Source organism: Panthera pardus, unplaced genomic scaffold (assembly GCF_024362965.1).
Source record: "Panthera pardus isolate Hobbes unplaced genomic scaffold, ASM2436296v1 HiC_scaffold_10, whole genome shotgun sequence".
In the NCBI taxonomy this organism is placed as follows: Eukaryota; Metazoa; Chordata; class Mammalia; order Carnivora; family Felidae; genus Panthera; species Panthera pardus.
The window spans coordinates 55,328,107-55,338,543 of NW_026526655.1; positions in this window are offsets into that span (position 1 = coordinate 55,328,107).

Below are 10,437 nucleotides of genomic sequence, written 5' to 3' on the forward strand. Positions count from 1 at the left end.
GAACCAGAGGTAGTCCAGGAGCAGACCTCTTTGAATGTTCAAGAATGCAAAATAATGTTCAAGAATGCAAAATGCTTTTGCCACTGAATTGTGAATATGAGTTACTTCATATTTCCAACTTCAGTTCCTCAATTGCAAGTAGAAATAATATTACCTACTACATGGGGTTGTTGTTAACCTTAATTAATTTATCCATTTATTTAAACACCGAATGTTTTTTGACTGTCTACTATGTGTTGGGCACTGTGCTATACTCAAGTGATATAATATTAAACAAAATGATCACTCTTCTTCCTTTATGAAGTTTACAGATTGGTCTTGTATAGTTAGGATTTTATAGTTAGGGATAAAATGAGATAATAAAGTTTTTTGTTCCTTTTGACTAGCGTTTCCACTTCCCCACTCTTGATATTGTATACTTGTATGATAGCAATTAAGAGTCAGGGATTGTGGGTTCTTACTCTAGCTTTAGCACAAGATTATGACAATTTCTCCTTGTGTTGCATCTTGTATCTTTAAAATGGGGACTTTGTTTACTCAGGAGCTTAGTAAGCAAAGGAAGTCTCTTGTTTTAACTTTCCACGTCTCTTTATCTTACCCAGACCAATCAAAGTGAATGAAAACAATGTAGTAATGTTAATAATAGATGAATCTGCAGATTCTAGCAACGCTATTTGCACACCAGTGCCATCTAGTGGAAAATGTATAATTTTTTTGAACTGCATTGACTGGGCAATTTTTATTCTTTGTAATACAAATAACAGAGTAATTTGTAATACAAATTAATGATTGATATTCTGAAAATTTGAAGCTGATAATTAGAGTAGTTCATTTTTTTCTTAAAGAAGAGATAAAAGATTGCATAAAACAAAACCAGGAACAGAAATATTGGGAAATGCTAAGAAAGCAAAATTTCTTTATCACTCAATCAAATGAAATACCACATATGTAAGCAAAATAAGAAATTTACTTTCTTTATTTTTTTAAATTTAAGTTTGATTTTTTTTAGTAATCTCTGCACCCAGCATGGGGCTCAAACCGATGACCCCTAAGTCAAGGGTCACATGCACTTCTGAACAAGCCAGCCAGGTGTCCTGAAATTTAGTTTCTTTATGTCTTAGCAGCCTCCTTGAGATATAATTCATACATCATACAATTCACCCATTTAAAATGTTCAATTAAATGGTTTTTAGTATGTTCACAGCATCGTGCAACCATCACCACAATCAACCGTAGACGTTTTTTATCACTCAACAATAACAGTTTTGCCGTATTTCAAGTCATATAAAATCATATTTGAACATGAGTCACATGTAGCTAAAACAACTAAAATTCTGAGGTTTGAAAGAATGATTATTAATGGGTATACTATTAGAGAAAAGATGTGCTGTGCATTTGCAGATTAAATTTTTCAAGTCTTTAGGGGCGCCTGGGTGACTCAGTTGGTTAAGCATTTGACTTTGGCTCAGGTCATGATCTCATGGTTTGTGGGTTCTAACCTGGTATTGGGCTCTGTGCTGACAGTACGGAGCCTGGAGCCTGCTTCAGATTCTGTGTCTCCCTCTCTTTCTGCCCCTCCCTGGCTCACACTCAGTCTCTCTCTCTCAAAAAATAAACATTAAAAAAATTTTAAATTTTCAAGGCTTTAAAACATGTAACCTTTAATGCACAATTATTAGAATGATAAATATTTATGTTTATTTCACATGAAATCCAGTTTTCCCCTAAGTTTTTCTTCCAAAATTCTTATAAATTTCTTTTTTTAAAAACCAAGAGATGATATTGTAACTTACTTTTGAAATGCAAGGAGAAAATAGTAAATTCTTGTCGTTGTTTTCCAAAATTTCTAAAACTGTGATATAATTACAATATTTACTGATTATCAATATTAGTCTTCATACATTATATAAGTAAAAATGTTTTGCTTTATTTGAAATTTTTAAATAGGTTTTATCACTGATATTTATTGGTGATAAAGGTCCAGAGTCTCCATTTTTCCCAGCTGTAAGGCTACTGGCTACTGATAGTGTATTCATGCACCTAGCCTGTATGTGGTAGGCACTTGAGAAATGGTATACTCCTTCTTTTTCTTGAGTTTGTGTGTCTTTGTTTGAGTTTGAGAATAATATGTAACACCTGATATTCCCTCCTCCCCTGCTGTAGACCTGGTCCTTTTCATTCAACTTGATGACCTACATCTTTTAAATATGTTGATTGTAGAACAGACTCATAGGTACCACTTAGAATAGTTTCATTCAACCATCTGGTAATTGCAGCTATTTAAATTAAAATAAAAATCCATTGAGTTAATTAAATTAACTATAATTAAAATAATAAAAAGTCAGTTACTCAGTTGCATTAGCCATACTTGAAGTGCTCAAAGCTGCTTGTGGCTAGTGGACGGTGCCCACACAGAACACTTTAATCATGGCAGAAAGGTGTATTGTACAGAGTTCTGAAGAATAAGACTGTGGGTAAACCCTCCCACTTATCTAATACACAGAATTTTCACTATTACAAGTATTTTGATTGTTGAACAATTTAAAAATTATTTTGATATTCCTATTTCTCTGTCTCCTTACCACTCATGTCTCACAGACGTAATTGCATAACCACAGGTAAGCTACTTTCCCTTCTCACATTTTCGTAAATACAATTTTCACTTTCACACCTTTCTGCCTTCAATACCCTCATCATCTTGTAGCTTTTTCAGTCCTTCCTTCCATATTTCCCTTCCTGGCCCCTTCATTTCTCATTCTCTCTGTTTCTATTCATACTTTGTTCCGCATTTTTGGCAATTAGCAAAGAACTTGCAACCTTGCTGTCAGTTCTTATATTATTGTATTTTTTAAAATGTAGCTCATTTATTTAACTTAAAAATATTTTTTTAATGTTTATTTATTTTTGAGAGAGAGAAAGAGTGCAAGCAGAGAGGGACAGAGAGAGGGAGACACAGTATCCCAGGCAGGCTCCAGGCTCTGAACTGTAACCACAGAGCCCAATGTGGGGCTCATATCCACCAACTGGCAGATTGTGACCTGAGTGGAAGTTGGAGGCTTAACCGACTGAGCCATCCAGGTGCCCCTATAATGATTTAACTTTTAATGTATTTAAATCTTATCCCAGTTGAATTGTAACTCAGAAAATTGGAGCTGCAGTTCAGTTTTTGTCCAAGGTGCTTGGCACAGTGCTTTGCCCATAGTAAGCACTTGTTTTATTCTTTTGTTGACGCGATAGGATTCCTGCAATCAAATGCTAATGGACCATTCATAAAACATTGAGTTCCTATTTCAAACAAGAACTGGGACACATTGTCAATATACATAGATAATTTAGCTCTTCGATTAGGCAAAAGTTAAACAAAAAAATGGGCTTGGCATATCTGTGTTTAAGGAACGTTCACTCTTGTCCCACTTTGGTTCAGCCAGTAACGGCACAGCACGTACCAGTGTTTAAACTCCTGCGAGAGTTGCCACCTTGCGGGATATGGGAGCCAATCAGCAGTGCGGATGGAGCCTGGCCTGCCATTGGTTGGCGCCCACCGGAAGCACATGCCCGCTGGGCTTCTAGCTCAGGTGTTTGAGGCGCTACTGTGGGACGGTCAACCTTAAACGTGCGGCGCGGGTTCTGGCCCAGCAGCGGCCTCGATGACTGCCAAGCGTTCGCCAGGGAGGTGGTAGGCGGAGCCGCTGACCCTGTGGTAGGTATGAGACGGGCTGAGAAGGAGTGGGCACCGCAGTCTTGTGATCCGAGCGCTCACTGGTTACGGGCCGATGCAGTTTGGGCTAGGGTTCACCCAAAGAGGAGTATCCAACCGTTCTGCTAGTAAGAGGCTCCCCTTAGCCCTAGCCTGGTGGCGTCTAGGTCCCTTAAGTGCAGCGTAAGACTGTTTCTAGTGAGGGGCCTCTCTGCAGCTTCTGTGATTTCTGTGTGGAACAGATTTTAAAAAAATTTTTCTTTTTCAACGTTTTTTATTTTTGGGACAGAGAGAGACAGAGCATGAACGGGGGAGGGGCAGAGAGAGAGGGAGACACAGAATCAGAAACAGGCCCCAGGCTCCGAGCCATCAGCCCAGAGCCTGACGCGGGGCTCGAACTCACGGACCACGAGATTGTGACCTGGTTGAAGTCGGAGGCTTAACCGACTGCGCCACCCAGGCGCCCCATGTGTGGAACAGATTTTGACCCGAGCCTTCCACCCACGTTTGGCAGAAGTCAGCCTCAAAATGGGTGTGGTGGCATGGAAGAGCCCAGATTGGCAGTTTGGAAAGCTGGATTCTTACTCCAGTTTAGGGATTCAGGCATGGCAGATTCAAAGAGGGAAAGGCCATAGACATCTGGGGGTGGGGGTGGGGGGACGGGTTCATAGACCTGTAGTGATTTACCCAGGATCATTTCATCTTGATACGTTCCACTGCGGTACTTTTCCCGCTACAGCAGCAGAATCCCACTTTATCTTTTAGTCTGTGTAGTACTCATGCTCCAAATATTCTAATGAGTTCCTCCTCCCGCTTTATTGCTTCAGTTATGTGGGTTTTGTAAATCTGGAAAGCTTTATCCGTGCCTTGATTGTTCTTACCACATCCCTATTTTTATGGGCAAAATTGGAAATGGCAAATACCAGTATTTAAATGGTAAATACCAGTATTTAAAAGCATTTTACTTACTCCTCTTTAAGCATCTGCAGTGTATCATACATTTTGTTCAACACAGGGTTGCTTAGATGTTCTTAAAAGGGACTTGTTAAAAGAGATTTAAAATTGCTCTTCCTCTTATCTTTCACTATCTCTCTCCACTTCTTACCAACTTGTGACTTCAAATAAGCCACTTAACTTCTGTCTGCCTCATTTTCTTCATCTGCAAAAATAGATATTAGCGGTATCTTTCTCACGTTGTAAAAATATTAATAATATATAAAGCACTTAACTATGCCTGGCCCACAGAAGCATGTATGAGTTTGTTACTCTAATCCTATTTATCATTAGAATGACGTCATTCTTGGAAGAGCGATCATTCTCATACCAGGTGTCACATCTCTGCCCATTTCAGTAAAATTAGCGTGTAACATTATAAAAGTTTCAGGTGTACAACATTATATTTCTTCTTAGTAACTAAATGTTACTAGATGCAAAATGGATTCCCTTGATATCCTTCCTAGTCTTCCTGCCCCTCCCTTACTACTGTTGTGGAATCTATTGGTTTCAAGACACTTTGAAGGTACTGGCACACCAGTGATTGAAGATGGCAGCAGTGAATGTCTTAACTGTAGTAAATATTGGTAGTTTGAACAGTGACAATGGAAATTTTCTTATAAGTGACTTGCATGTGAAATCTATTTGAGGAAAGAGTGTTTTTTTTTTCCTTTTTAAGAAAAATGTCTGATTTCCTGAGTTATCAGTAACATTTAATAAGAATCAACCTGATTTTTCTACTTTATATAAAAATTGGAAATGATTCTTTAGCTAGTACATAGATGACATTTTGTATTTTAAAATGAGCTTTATGATTATTGTGAATGCATTTTGCTAAAAGTCTGTAAGTTTGTATTTGTGACTAAAGTTCTTTTCTCTATGGACCCTATTTAAAGGCTCACTGAATTCTGTGACTATACAGAGACTTGATAGAACTCATATAAGTAGAAATTGAATGCAGTGTTTTGAGTGAAGTTTGAAATTTAAAAGTAAGCTTCTCCTGGGTAAAGTGAGTTTCCTTACTCTGCTTTTTATCAGATCGAAAACACTTATTAATAGCTTAGTTGTTAGTTGACCCAAAGAAAATTTCTGTTTTCCCTTTAGGTGTATTATTAACATTGTTTGGGGTTTCCACATAGATTTAAAAAAATTAGGGAGATACCAACTTTGCAGGTTACTGTATGGGTAGTACTAGCCTCTCTCTGAGTAATAGCTAACTTTACTTAAACAATACTGTATTTTTCAACATCAGAATGACACGAACACTTTCAATTTCTCAGTAGAGTTATAAAGAGAAAATGTGATTAAAACTGTACTGGCAGAGAATTAGGTATTTTCATGATTTCTTTAATAGTAACACTCATTTTAAACTCTATCCCCCACCTCTCGCACCCATTCTTCAAAGAGCAGGTAAATAAAACCTGGGTACTGCATCATTAGCATTTCAAACTACATTTTTTCCTTTTTTGTTGTTTTTGTTTTATTTTTATTTTTTTGATTTTATTTTTGATTTTTTAAATTTTACATCTGAATTAGAATATAGCACAACAATGATTTCAGGAGTAGATTCGTTAGTGCCCCTTACCCATTTAGCCCATCCCCCTTCCAAAACCCCTCCCGTAACCCTCAGTTTATTCTCAGTATTTTTGAGTCTTTCTGTTTTGTTCCTCTCCCTGTTTTTATATTATTTTTGTTTCCTTTCCCTTATGTTCATCTGTTTTGTCTCTTAAAGTCCTCATATGAGTGAAGTCATATGATTTTTGTCTTTCTCTGACTGACTAATTTCACTTAGCATAATACCCTCTAGTTGCATCCACATAGTTGCAAATGGCAAGATTTCATTCTTTTTGATTGCCGACTAATACTCCATTGTATATATATATACCACATCCTCTTTATCCATTCATCCATCGATGGACATTTGGGCTTTTTCCATACTTTGGCTATTGTTGATAGTGATGCTATAAACATTGGGGTGCATGTGTCCCTTCGAAACAGCACACCTGTGTCCCTTGGATAAATGCCTAGTAGTGCAATTGCTGGGTCGTAGGGTAGTTCTATTTTTAGTTTTGTGAGGAACCTCCATACTGTTTTCCAGAGTGGCTGCAACAGTTTGCATTCCCTACAACAATGCAAAAGAGATCCTCTTCGCATCCTCGCCAACATCTGTTGTCGCTTGAGTTGTTAATGTTAGCCATTCTGACAGGTGTGAGGGGGTATCTCATTGTGGTTTTGATTTGTATTTCCCTGATGATGAGTGATGTTGAGCATTTTTTCATGTGTCAGTTGGCCATCTGGATGTCTTCTTTGGAGAAGTGTCTATTCGTGTCTTTTGCCCATTTCTTCACTGGATTATTTGTTTTTGGGGTGTTGAGTTTGATAAGTTCTTTATAGATTTTGGATACTAACGCTTTATTTAATATGTCATTTGCAAATATCTTCTCCCATTCTGTTGGTTGCCTTTTAGTTTTGCTGATTGTTTCCTTAGCTGTACAAAAGCTTTTTATTTTGATGAGGTCCCAGTAGTTCATTTTTGCTTTTCTTTCCCTTGCCTCTGAAGACATGTTGAGTAGGAAGTTGCTGTGGCCAAGATCAAAGAGGTTTTGCCTGCTTTCTCCTCAAGGATTTTGATGGCTTCCTGTCTTACATTAAGGTCTTTCATCCATTTTCAGTTTATTTTTGTGTATGGTGTAAGAAAATGGTCCAGGTTCATTTTTCTGCATGTCGCTGTCCAATTTTCCCAGCACCACTTGCTGAAGAGACTGTCTTTATCCCATTGGATATTCTTTCCTGCTTTGTTAAAGATTAGTTGGCCATACGTTTGTGGGTCCGTTTCTGGGTTCTCTATTCTGTTTCATTGATCTGAGTGTCTGTTCTTGTGCCAGTACCCTACTGTCTTGATGATTACAGCTTTGTAGTATAGCTTGAAGTCTGGGATTGTGATGCCTCCTGCTTTGGTTTTCTTTTTCAAGATCGCTTTGGCTCTTCGGGGGTCTTTTCTGGTTCCAAACAAATTTTAGGATTATTTGTTCTAGCTCTGTGAAGAATGCTGGTGTTACTTTGATAGGTATTGCATTGAATATGTAGATTGCTTTGGGTAGTATCGACATTTTAACAATATTTGTTCTTCCTATCCAGGAGCATGGAATCTTTTTCCATTTTTTTGTGTCTTCTTCAATTTCTTTCATAAGCTTTCTGTAGTTTTCAGTGTATAGATTTTTCACCTCTTTGGTTAGATTTATTCCTAGGTATTTTATGGTTTTTGGTGCAACTGTAAATGGGATCAGTTCCTTGATTTCTTTCTGTCACTTCATGGTTGGTGTATAGGAGTGCAGCTGATTTCTGTGCGTTGATTTTATATCCTGCAACTTTGCTGGATTCATGAATCAGTTCTAGCAGTTTTTTGGTGGAATCTTTTGGATTTTCCATATAGAGTATCATATCATCTGCAAAAAGTGAAGGTTTGACCTCCTCCTGGCTGATTTGGATGCCTTTTATTTCTTTGTGTTGTCTGATTGCAGAGGCTAAGACTTCCAATATGGTGTTGAATAGCAGTGGCGAGAGTGGACATCCCTGTCTTGTTCCTGACCTTAGGGGGAAAGCTCTCAGTTTTTCCCCATTGAGGAGGATATTAGCGTTGGGTCATTCATATATGGCTTTTATGATCTTGAGGTATGCTCCTTCTATCCCTACTTTCTTGAGGGTTTTTATCATGAAAGGATGCTGTATTTTGTCAAATGCTTTCTCTGCATCTATTGAGAGGATCATATGGTTCTTGTCCTTTCTTTTATTGATGTGATGAATCACATTAATTGTTTCGCAGATATTGAACCAGCCCTGCATCCCAGGTATAAATCCCACTTGGTTGTGGTGAATAGTTTTTTTAATTTATTGTTGGATCTGGTTGGCTAATATCTTGAGGATTTTTGCATCCATGTTCATCTGGGAAATTGGCCTATAGTTCTCCTTTTTAGTGGGGTCTCTGTCTGGTTTTGGAACCAAGGTAATGCTGGCTTCATAGAAAGAGTTTGGAAGTTTTCCTTCCATTCCTATTTTTTGGAACAGTTTCAAGAGAATAGGTGTTAACTCTTCCTTAAATGTTTGGTAGAATTCCCCTGGAAAGCCATCTGGCCCTGGACTCTTGTTTTTTGGGAGATTTTTGATAATTAATTCGATTTCCTTACTGGTTATGGGTCTGTTCAAATTTTCTATTTCTTCCTGTTTCAGTTTTGGTAGTGTATATGTTTCTCGGAATTTGTCCATTTCTACCAGATTACCCATTTTATTGGCATATAATTGCTCATAATATTGTCTTATTATTGTTTTTATTTCTGCTGTGTTGGTTGTGATCTCTCTTCTTTCATTCTTGATTTTATTTATTTGGGTCCTTTCCTTTTTCTTTTTGATCAAGCTGGCTAGTGGTTTATCAATTTTGTTAATTCTTCCAAAGAACCAGCTTCTGGTTCTTTCATTGATCTGTTCTACTGGGTTTTTTTTGGTTTCGATAGTGTTAATTTCTGCTCTTATCTTTATTATTTCCTGTCTTCTGCTGGTTTTGGGTTTTATTTGCTGTTCTTTTTCCAGCTCCTTAAGGTTTAAGGTTAGGTTGTGCACCAGAGATCTTTCTTCTTTCTTTAGGAAGGCCTGGATTGCTATATGGTTTCTTCTTACGACCTCCTTTGCTGCGTCCCAGATGTTTTGGGTTGTGGTGTTATCATTTTCATTGACTTCCATATACTTTTTAATTTCCTCTTTAACTTTTTGGTTAGCCCATTCATTCTTTAGTAGGATGTTCTTCAGTCTCTAAGTATTTGTTACCTTTCCAAATTTTTTCTTGTGGTTGATTTCGAGTTTCATAGCGTTGTGGTCTGAAAATATGCACGGTATGATCTCGATCTTTTTGTACTTACTTAGGGCTGATTTGTGTCCCAGTATATGGTCTATTCTGGAGAACATTCCATGTGCACTGGAGAAGAATGTATATTCTGCTGCTTTAGGATGAAATGTTCTGAATATATCTGTTAAGTCCATCTGGTCCAGTGTGTCATTCAAAGCCATTGTTTCCTTGTTGACTTTTTGATTAGATGATCTGTCCATTGCTGTGAGTGGGGTGTTGAAGTCTTCTACTATTATGGTATTACTATCTATGAGTTTCTTTATGTTTGTGATTAATTGATTTATATATTTGGGTGCTTCCACATTTGGCACATAAATTTTACAATTGTTAGGTCTTCTTGGTCTATAGACCCCTTGATTATGATATAATGCGCTTCTGCATCTCTGGATACAGTATTTATTTTAAAGTCTAGATTGTCTGATGTAAGTATGGCTACTCCGGCTTTCTTTTGTTGACCATTAGCATGATAGATGGTTCTCCATCCCCTTATTTTCAATCTGAAGGTGTCTTTAGGTCTAAAGTGGGTCTCTTTCTTATCCATTCTGTTACCCTATGTCTTTTGATTGGAGCATTGAGTCCATTGATGTTTAGAGTGAGTACTGAAAGATATGAATTTATTGCTATTATGATGCTTGTAGAGTTGGAGTTTCTGGTGGGTTCTCTGGTCCTTTCTAATCTTTGTTGCTTTTGGTATTTTTTTATTTATATATACGTATTTTCATCTTTTCTCCTCAGAGAGTCTCTCTTAAAATTTCTTGTAGGGCTGGTTTAGTGGTCACAAACTCCTTTAATTTTTGTTTGTCTGGAAAACTTTTTATCTCTCCTGCTATTTTGTTTTTTTTTGTTGTTG